This window comes from Lycium barbarum, chromosome 3 (assembly GCF_019175385.1).
Source record: "Lycium barbarum isolate Lr01 chromosome 3, ASM1917538v2, whole genome shotgun sequence".
NCBI lineage: Eukaryota > Viridiplantae > Streptophyta > Magnoliopsida > Solanales > Solanaceae > Lycium > Lycium barbarum.
Window position 1 is genome coordinate 99,894,999 of NC_083339.1, and position 7,198 is coordinate 99,902,196.

Below are 7,198 nucleotides of genomic sequence, written 5' to 3' on the forward strand. Positions count from 1 at the left end.
TAACGAGATAAGCATAAATAATGATGTTTCTAAAGAGATCTGTAAGTTTTAATATCCCTAACTTTCGTAAAAGATCTCGGGTTTGCTTTGAAACGTTCATAAAAGTTCTGTGGTAAAAATGTCCGTAGCTTTCATGTACATATGGTCTTAAGAGTTATATTTAATTTGGTCCATAGCGATATTTGAAAAGATACCAGACATGGTTATTGCTTTGAATTCCAAAAAAATAACAATAAATAATAATCTCTAAAATGTTTTAAGAGTTTTATTACTTTCGTTCACTAGTTCTGATTGACCCGAAACCTGTTTCTGGACTTTCAGATGTTGGTAAATATATTTGTCCATCGAGTCTTGAAAGTTATTTATTTATGTGCATATGGTTTCTCACTACTCTGCTCGTGCATGTGTTGTGATCTCTTTCGCCGAGTCCCGGGCCGGTATATATCGTGCGCATGGTAAGCCGATGTTATATCCCGTATTTTTGAACGTCGGATTATGTGTAAGCTGAGGTGGGGCCCACACAACAAGATTTTTTTTTGGAACACGTGACAAGCTATATGAATCACATATGTAAAGTTAAACACAACTAATGAAGGACCCTTGGGCCAAATCAAAGTGGAAGCCCTCCAAACGAATATTTTTAAGAAAACGTTTCCGGGTGACCTGACTTGGAGGGGCAAAAAACGGTATTATAAGTTTGGAATTTGGGAAAATACCAAGAGATAGAAGTTATAGATAATTGAATTAGCTTTCCAACCGTAGGTCGTGGGTTCCTAGGTGACGTCGGTACAAGGAGATATGGACGTTTTAAGGTCGAAAGGTCAGTGGGCTATGCCCAACTCGGGACCAACCGGGTTGGCCCAAGAAAAATGAAAAGAAAAAAAAATGAGGCCCAAGTTTAAGAGGGTGGCCGGCCAAAGCCATGGCCCAAACCCACAAAAAAATTAATGAATTTTCCATGTGTTAAAATAGATGAAAGGGACCATATATTTATCACTTTATCCATTAGAAGTTTCAAGAAGCACAAAAGATGAAGAACAAAAAAAACAAAGGGCCATTTCGGCCAAGACCCATGGAAATTAAGTACCTTAAATCTTGTTCCAAAAATTGTTTTCTTGTAGTATTCCTACCAATTCAAGTACCCTCTACAACGTGGTATAATTATTTCGGAAGATGGTTCATCCGTTTCATCGTTTCCGCACTTTGGTTAAGTGAAGAAGATTGGAGAAAAAGGTAAGAATTCATTCCATGTTATTATGTTATGACGGTTTGTTTGTGTTGTAGTATGTAGAAATGAGTAGAAAGTATGGAAATATGGAAGTTTACAAAGTGGGTATGTAAGTTGGCATGTAGCCGTGTGTGTATGTATGTTGTATACATATGGTGAGTTGAATTTATGTTGTATTCTAGTTGTGAGTATGATGGAATTCATATTGAGAATGAAAGTTGAATGAATTTGGTTGAAGTTGGAAATATAGGTATTGGCCGTGTGGTATATGGAGATTAGAATGGGAATGAATTAATTTTGTTTAATATGTTGGTTGTGTTGTTGTGATCCTTATAGTGTAAAGGAAGGAAATATGATTTAAGTTGGCATTGAAATGGAATGTAAAAGATTATGTCATTCTAATATGATTTTATGATACTGTGGAAATGAAGTCGTTAAGGTGTAAATTATGATGATTGTTGATGAAGTTGGAAGATACAAACATGTTATGAAAATGTTTGTTAAAGATTAGAAGTTTTGGTGGAATTGTGACTTTGGTGGAAAGTTTGTATATTGTGTATATCTTGTGAATATTTTGTGGAATTGATATGAAATGCTTCCAAATTATATTGTGATGATCTTGATTAATGATGAATGTGAAACCCTTGAGATTTGTTTGGAAATTTGAAGTTGAAATGGAAGTATCGCACTATGTTGGAAAGGGAACTAGTTGTGCCATATTGTGTCTTGTAGTTATTGTTGTTGTTGTTAGTGTTGTTATTGGGTTGTTGTTGATTGTTTTGGCCGAGTTGAATTCTCGGGGATGCTATATGTATAGGGGAAATGCTGCCCAAATTTCTGTAGAAAAGTGTTGATTTGATATTTAAGTCCTAAAGTCTTAGGGTTAACATTTGGTAAATGTGACCATTTGTAGATTTTGGACGAAACGGGAAGTGAACTTGGAAAGGCGTAAAAAGCATAAAAGGTATGTAAAGCTATCCCGATTCTTCTTTTGGCATGTCCTAGATGTACTAGGATCGGATTCGAGCCTCGGAAAATATTCTGTCTTTCGGAATCCGCGTTGAAATTGTCCCTTTTTCATTCAATGGAATTGAACCCTATAAGTACGCTTTGTTACAGAGTTGTGTAAACTTCCGCAAATTGTCTAGAAAGTTATGAAATGTCCCTAGGACCTCCGTAGGTGACTCCATAAGCTTAATATACGTAATTTGAGCCCACCGCTTCGGTTGTCCCGAGGTGGGCCCACTATTTCCGACTTTACCCTTTTTGTGTTTATAACTTAATTTCAAGCGGTTCTAAAGGAAACGCCTTAACTACTCTTCTAACTACCAATGATACTTATTCTAAATACTTTATTGAATCTCTGTAAAGGTATGATATTTTGTGTCTCATTTAGTCTCCCTCTATTCCCGCTTTGCCTTTTAGTGTACTATTGCCTTATTTTCGAACAATATAAAATGAAACGTTTTAACTATCCTTTTAACTACTAAGGAAAATTGTTTTAATGATTCCCTCGAGTCTGGTAAACTATTTTGGAATATGAAAATGATCCCAGAAGGATTATTCTTCCGTAACTCATTATGACATACGACATACACTTACTATGATTCTGTCCGATTTCATTGGTTTGATTTGTCATTCGATATGCCTCATTGAGTCTCTGGAAATATATGGTATTTTTATTGCATTTAGTTTCTCACTACTCCATTCGTGGATGCCTCAATGTTTCCCACACTAAGCCCGGGCCAGGATATGTTGTCAAGCGTATTCCACTGCATTGTTCGCCGTGCCTCGATGTGAGGGGGCAGGTATATATGTACATGGGTTGTGAAGTATGTTGTGCCATGTACACACATTCTGATATGATATGATCTGATATGGCCATATGATATGATATGTTATGTTACGGGGTTATCCCCTACTCTGCTCCTTATGTGTTGTGGCACCAGCGTCGGGGGGTGGCCACGTTCTGTTTGCCGAGTCCCTTGGCAGGGGTCGGATATGATATGGTATATGTTTCTGTACACACTCCTCATGTTTTGAAAATATGCATTTGATACTTCGGATGTTATACTCACTCCTCTGTAAGTTCTGTTTCGGTTATGATCTTGTTCCGTAATGGGATCAGGTACGACATATGTTTTCAGCGAATACTATTTATGCTATATGATCAGCATTTTGCTAATCTGGATATTCAGTTCATTTTCTGTATCTTCTGCTTCGATTATGACTTTGTTTACTACGTTCCATGCTTTACATACTCAGTACATATTTCGTACTGACCCCCTCCTTCGGGGGCTGCGTTTTCATACCGCGCAGGTACAGACGACAGATTTGCTGACCCGCCTGCCTAGGACATCTATTCTGCTATTTTGGGAGTGCTCTTTTGTCCAGAGCCTATATGTTGGTACAGTCTGCTGCTATTGTATATATGTATGCTATTCAGGGGTATGACGGGGCCCTGTTCCGTCTTATGATTCTGTTATAATCTGTAGAGGTCTGTAGACATACTTGTGTGGGTTCTGTATATGTTTTGGATGATATGATCTGTGATAGCCTTATCGGCTTCCATGTACTATGTCGGTTCATTTATGATAATTACTAACGCCAATTGATTTTTACATTTAAAAATATTCTGCTCATATGCTAGTTGGGTTATTGGGTACGTTTGGGTGTCCAGCACAGACACTAGTCGCGGCCTACGGAGTTGGGTTGTGACAGCCGGGTCCCTTGCTTGAGGGACGGGTGCCATATATGTATTCCGAAGTATGATGTGTTATGGTGTTATGATCTGTTCATGGTTCGCCGAACCATATATGTGTATATGTATGTTCTGATCTTATGATGTGATATTATGATGTGTGACGGAGATTATGGAGCAAACCTTCTGGAGTATGATGTGTGTGGCGCCACGTTTCCCCGGGTCCCGTGAGGGGCCGGATACCGTTCTTGGCATGCATGATTCGTTTTCCCAGTAAGTGTTTTATTATTCTGCATATCGTGCTTAAATGTCTGTACTAACCTTCTGCACGTGCCACAACAATATAATATGTGTATATGCATCGGGCTGCACGTTCCGCAACAATTACATTTGTGGATCGGGCCGAACGTTCCTCGGCACTAATATGTTAGATATGTGGATCGGGCCATACGTTCCTCGGCACTACTATGCTACGTATGAATCAGTTATTTGTAAACGTATATGATGACATACGTTGTTGGCACGCGCGGTCTGTGTTTGGAAAATACACATTTTGATACTCTGGATGACTTACTTACTTTCTGTACCTCTTCTGACATATGGCATCAGTATATATACGATTTGCATTCTGAAGAACAAGTATTTTGGTATTCTGAAAGTGTACTTGCTTTGGTAGCGTTTCTTTCGATTTTAATTCTGTTTGCTGTATTCCATGCTTTACATACTCAGTACATATTTCGTACTGACCCCCTCTTCTTCGGGGGCTGCGTTTCATGCCACGCAGGTACATCCAGACGAGCACGGGACATTGTTAGAAGAGGCTTCAGCTGGATTGGCAACTCCATTTGCTCCTGGAGTGTTGCCAAATCAGAGTGTATGTACTGGGATTGTTTGTTCGAAGTTAGAGACTTTGCAGACAGAGTTGTGGGTCTTTGCAGCCGATGTGTCTTTATGTATTATACTATGTATTCCATAAGATTACAAATCTAGTTTGATTCAAGAACGATAAAAGAAATATTTCGAAAGCTTAATATGTATTTTACTTTTATTTGACTTCAGAGTCCGGAAAAAAAAAATTGTTTGTAATAAGAATCTGTGGGTTCGTTCGGCTCCGGATATGGGGTCGGGTGCCCATCACACCCTAGGGATATTAGGGTGTGACATACAAATAGATCCAAGAGTGTCCTGAATATATTATTCATCAAATTCATGAACACTGCCGGAGCATTGGTCAACCCAAACGACATCACCCGAAATTCATAGTGGCCATATCTCGTTCTGAAAGCTGTTTTAGGAATATCTTGTTCTCTAACTCTCACTTGATGATAGCATGACCTCAAGTCTATTTTAGAAAACCACTTGGCACCCTGTTGTTGATGAAACAAGTCATCAATCCTTGGGAGAGGATATTTGTTCTTTATTGTCACTTTATTCAACTGCCTATAATCGATGCACATTCGGAGGGAACCATCTTTCTTTCTCACGAACAAGACTGGTGCTCCCCACGGTGATGAATTGAGTCTAATAAACCCTTTTTCAAGCAAATCTTTCAACTGTGTCTTTAGCTCTTTCAATTCTGCCGGAGCCATTCGATACGGAGGAATAGAAATAGGCTTGGTGTCCGGCAACACATCAATAGCGAAGTCAATTTCTCTTTCTGGAGAAAGGCCTGGCAGTTCATCTGGAAATACATCCGGAAATTCAGTCACTACTGGAACAGATTGGAACGTTGGTAACGTTGCTTCGATGTCATGTACTCGGACTAGATGATAAATATAGCCTTTAGCTGTCATCTTTATCGCCTTAAGGTAGGAAATAAACCTACCTTTCGGAGATGCTGTATTACCCTTCCATTCAAGCACAGGCTCTCCCGGAAATTGAAGTCGAACTATTTTCATCCAACAATCAACATTAGCATAACATGAAGCCAACCAATCCATACCCATAATCACATCACAATCTAGCATTTCCAGATCAATTAAATCAGCTTTGGTCTGGCGATTGCATATCACAAGTACATAATTTTTATACACTTGTCTAGCTATCACGGGATCACCAACCGGAGTAGATACCTCAAAAGGTTTAATTGGCTCGGGTTTCACCCCAATACGACCAGTGACATATAGAGTAATATAAGAGAGTGTAGAACCCGGATCTATCAATGCATACACATCATGAGAAAATATAGATAATGTACCTATAACCACATCCGGGAAGGACTCAAGATCCTGTCGTCTGACTAAAGCATACACGCGGGGCTGAGTGGCACCTGAAGTAGATGCTCCCCTCTGCCTCTACCTCGACCTGCTGACATCTGAGGAGTCTGCCCTACCGGGCGCGCTGAGGAGGAACCCGCTGCTGATCTTGTGGGCTGAACCCCACCTCTACCATACCTCGAGGGAAAATCTCGCATCAAATGCCTAGTCTGTCCACAAATATAGCAAGCATATGTGCCCTGCGACATGGCCTCGAGTGTAATTTCCTGCACTGGCTACATCGTGGAACTGGTGGTCTCCTCTGACTGTAATCACCCCCGAACTGGGAACCTGAAGCTCTCGAACCCTGACCCTGAAGCTCTCGAACCCTGACCCTGTCCTGAAGGAAAGGAGCGATCAAATCTCCTATATGCAAATCGTGGAGGCGCAGTCACTGATTGGCCTGAATGTCGGGAATAAGTCTGCCTCGACCCCCCTCTATAATCGCTACCGGCCCCCATAGATCTGGTCCTCTTGCTTTGCCTTCTATCAATGTCGCGATCACCCATTTGCGGATGTTGTTGTCCTTCTAGATTCTGGGCATGGGCTTTTATTCGGGAAATATCCATCCCTTCTTGTAACGAAGCCGTCAAACAATCCTTGAACAAATGTGGCCCCAAGCCACTCACAAAGCGATGCACTCTATCTCCCATGTCGGCCACCATAGTCGGGGCATATCTAGCCAAGGAATTACATTGAAGGCTATATTTCCAAGCACTCATATTTTCTTGCTTAAGATTTAAGAACCTATCCGCTCTAGCTCGGTGGACCTCGGGTGGCAAATAGTGATGGATGAAAGCATCCACAAATTCTTGCCACACGGGAAGAGGCGCATTTTCTTTCCTTGATGCCAGCCAATTATTATACCACAATACCGCCACATCTCGGAGTCTATAAGTTGCCAACTCCACAGATTCAGTCTCGGAGGCATGAATAATCTTCAATGTCCTCAACATCTCTTCAATGAAACCTTGCGGGTCTTCATCCGGATTTGACCCGAAAAACTCCGGAGGA

At 40.6% G+C, this 7,198-nt stretch overlaps 1 long non-coding RNA gene across 1 annotated transcript; it reads left to right on the top strand.

Annotated features, from left to right (window-relative positions):
- The first annotated feature begins 1,059 nt into the window (after window positions 1–1,059).
- LOC132633962 (uncharacterized) lies at window positions 1,060–3,605 on the top strand. Its single transcript, XR_009579976.1, has 3 exons — window positions 1,060–1,233; window positions 2,142–2,192; window positions 3,548–3,605. It is a non-coding gene; the product is annotated as an uncharacterized LOC132633962 (long non-coding RNA).
- Window positions 3,606–7,198: the final 3,593 nt, after the last annotated feature.